The 3,964-nt window shown below is 46.9% G+C and overlaps 1 protein-coding gene across 1 annotated transcript in view; it reads right to left on the reverse strand.

Annotated features, from left to right (window-relative positions):
* The window catches only part of rbpjb (recombination signal binding protein for immunoglobulin kappa J region b), a 41,298-nt gene that overhangs the window by 36,625 nt on the left and 709 nt on the right, over positions 1–3,964 (reverse strand). The window lies entirely within an intron of this gene.

Raw genomic sequence — 3,964 nt, forward strand, 5'->3', positions numbered from 1 at the left:
CGCGTTCGCTCCTCCCGTCTCTCCCGCCTTAGCTGAGCAGCGAGGCCGACGCCAACAACAACACCGAGACGGACTTGGGCCTCTATCAAACATGACGCCAGGGCTGTTTTCAAAACCACACTGGCTTTAGATTTACATCAGAATGTTCCGTCCCATCCTCGCCGAAGCAAACAGCAGCAAGAGGTTTTTGGACGAATCAGAGAGAGAAAAAAAATTAAAAAAAGTATGAGCTCAGACTAATACATTCCAAGTCTTGCACAAGTAAATAAATGCCCCCTTGTCGGGGCTTTTGTATGAGAAATCCAACCCCGTTTATTGGGCCTTTGGCTTGGGGAAATTAGGTAATGCAAGCCCCCAAAAAGGTCACTCAAATTCATGAATAAAAGGGAGCCGCTCGCTATAAATAAGCAGGAGGGAAGAAAAAGTACGAGGATGGTGGTCTATCTGGTTTGTGCGCGCTAGCACGTGGCTGCGGACCGAGGGCGAGGAGTGCCGAGCTGGCGCCGATCCAAGCCGAATTACGCAAAAATGTGCATTTCTATCCCCTCGGGTGTCTCCTGTGGTTGTTCCCCTGAGACAGACAGACACAAACAGGCTGAATGGGGAAACAAGAGAATGAAGACACTGAGTCAACCAGGGCGTGTGGTGCTTTAAGAGGGCCCGTCGTCGCTCCACCAAACAAGTCGAGTCTGAACCCTGAATGAAACGACAGGCTTCGGGGGATATTTCAATCATGTGAAGTAATGGATATGCATGAACTCCCAAAACAATAGGCTACTGTACGCATGAGAATAAATCCCCCTAAAGATGTCTGGCCGTGGCACACTTGCTTCGGTGCTTTGCCTACGACGTTTGTACAGCTCCCCCTTGGCTTGTACCCCCCCCCACGCCTCACACACACACACACACACACACACACACATGCACACACACAAGCACTGATTCACTTTCCAACCGCCGCAGAGCTCAAACCACACCTCCTTGTTGGTCAATGCTAATAAATACAAGACACCACGGTTGCCGCTCAAAGAAAGGCTCGTGACTATCGTTACGACCAGCAGCAGAGACGCTTGGCTTTTGGCCTGAAAGACTCTATCGTTCCTTTTTTTTTTCTTTTTTTGGCAAGGGATGGGGGGGGGTGATGCTAAAATGCGAATCCGCCGTCCCCCGGGGGCACACGAAAGGCCAGAGCAGTGTTGAAATAGGTATTCATGCTTTTATCATCCCAGCGTGAACAGCGCTGCTCTTTCAGCTATGGGTTCGTCGGCGTCTCCGGCGGAGAGGGGAGGAACACTCACCAAAGCAACGCTGTCGTTTTTCCCTTTCTCGCCTCTCACCTGCAGGGTGATCCAGCGGGTTTATTGCCAGTTGTGTGTTACTTGTGGGCAACCTTGCAATGTTTCAGTAAGCCCGGGCTGCGGCGGAGGTTGGAAAATGTGGGTTTCATTCGCGGTCACGCGGTCTGTGCATGTGGAGCTGAAAGGATGTAGTCAAGCTGACAGAAAACTGTGATATTCTGATGAACTGATTGAATCGTTTCAGACACGTTTTGTAGTAGCAGATTCTTACTTCTTTCTCACTGTAAATGGAATAACTCTTCTAGATTCTGGCTTTGGTTACACAAAACAAGCTTTCTGAATATGTCACCCTTGAGCTTTTTTAACAGTCGATATGAATATCATCCATTGAGAAAGCCTGTCAGCATGACAAATGTTTTGTTTTTGTTGTAGCCCCAGTAAACTTACAGCACGGTGCTCTACTCACGTGCATGTATGGTGTTGTTTGACTTAAAAAGATTTCCTTGTGTGATTAAGGGGGTGACACGTTTGCAAGGAAACCTGAGCAAAGACGCTTTAGATCTGCATGAAATGAACTGCAGAGTGAAATGACTGGATTCATTAACCACGATCTTTCTCTGCGAAAGAGGGAGCTACATCTCTTCCGCACCTCTGAAGACTACACCAAGTGAGTTGTTCGATATAGAAATGTGTGTGTACAGAGCTTAGCTCTTCAAGGGGTCACGTGAATGAAAGTTATATGCCCCATTAAACACGATTATAAAAGTGTATTAGGATTGTCAGATGAATTAGAAACTGCCCATTTGCAAACATACGAATCCAGTATCAGCACGGGGAGTGAGAGCGTGTCGGGACAAGATTTTGTTTGTTTGTTAATAATACGATTCCAGGCTGCAGAATTATTACTATTATTTAGAAAAGCTAAAAAAAAAATACAAAAATCCATAACTTACAACTTTATTGAGGAGTGAAGTCGTAGAAGCTACAACTTTGAATTGAGGACTGGAGTAACATGAAAGCACAGCCTCTCTGCACGCCGATGGAGCGACCATATGTACAACAAGAGACGTCATATACCATTAAGACAAGCGTGTTGAGGGCCCCTCCTGTGTAAAGCACGACCATTCGAGTACTAGGAGGGGCTGGGTCTGGGGGGTGGGGGCACGGGGCAGTGGTTCAGGTCTGCGATGAGCCTCCGACGTTACTGTGAACGGCGGCCTGCGTGCTTGCAGGAGACCCCTTATGGCCTTATTTTTCTGTTACCTCTCTTCACCCGCACCTTTCCTGTCGCACACGCCCCCCTCTCCATCCCAACCCCCCCTCCCCCACCGCAGAAAACAGCCAACCGCATCGCAAATCTGGGATTATTGACAGGTGCAGCACCAGCTGACCCGCCTGCCCCTCTAGCCTGCCCCTCCTTCCTTCCGGCCTGATCTCCTCTCAACTTGAAATCAGTTAGTCTGCTGGAGCCAAATGAACATGCAGCGCCAACACCCCCCCTCCCAATCAGCACCTCCCTTTCTATAACTACACACCCTCTGACGGGCCCAGAAACATTGTTGTCAACACTGAGTGTTCTGTGGGGGATTTTAGCTCAAGAGAGCAAAAAAAGAAAACATAACAAAATGGGGTTGTGTCGAGGCTAATGTGCAGGGCAATTCTTTTAATCGGGTTTACGTCACAGCGACAAGGCGTAAACGAGTTAAAACACAAGCTACGCCAGTGTAGGGTTGATAGTATAGGGTGGTGTTTATGACTCTGAACAACAAGGGCCAGGCTGGCTTGCTGTACGAGGACGCTCCCTGACCCCATTCTCCAATATCGAATTCAGGCCAGTTTGAAATGTAAAAAAGACAATTTCATAAAAAGCCTGGCTGACACACTTATCGGCGATGTTTTCAATCTAGTAGCAATTAACTGAAATCGTACACTAGCTCTAATGGACTTTTAATTGGGAAATTTAACCCTAAGAGATTAAAAAAAATAATATCTTTAAATGTGAAATTTAAGAAAAAGTTTCCAAGAATTGGTGTTTAAGAAGCGGTTATATAATGGTTAGCGGTCATGCAGGGGGGAGGATAATGAGGAAAACGCCATTTTGATCATAAACAGGGATGGGAATAAGTGATACAATGAGAGAGAAGAGAGGTGGATAGGGTAAAGAACATGGCTGTGGTGTTTATTGGTAAAGTGCCCCGAGATGCATCCATGCTAATGGATACCCAGGTTAGGATGAAGAGGAGGTAGGAGGATGGAGGAGGATTTATTAGCATATCTCTTACAGAGTTTAGATGCAGATGCTGTGTAAGTAGTAAATACTATTTTCCAGCGCTCGTCTTTAAAGGGGCTGAGTCATAAAGTACACGCTAGTTCGCTTGACATGTGGCGCCCTAAGCTTAAATTCCCACAGCCAGAAAGCGAAAGTCTCTCACGGCGTCAGACAAATTGCGTCAACATCCAACAAAATCAAAAAACATTAAACATTAAAAACACTGCGACAAGGATGCCTCGGGTCAAAAGCAGGCAAGTCGGTTTTCAGTCAGATATGTAGTCACGTCATTATCGGACAGCTAGTTGGTGTGCAACGTCCAGTTCGTAAACGTGCTGCTGCTGTGGTGGACTTTACGAAACAAATTGGCAGGACAAAAAGAGAGAGAGGGAGAGAA

The sequence above is a fragment of the Morone saxatilis genome, unplaced genomic scaffold, assembly GCF_004916995.1.
Source record: "Morone saxatilis isolate NCDOM2014 unplaced genomic scaffold, NCSU_SB_2.0 Contig4, whole genome shotgun sequence".
NCBI classification, from domain to species: Eukaryota; Metazoa; Chordata; class Actinopteri; family Moronidae; genus Morone; species Morone saxatilis.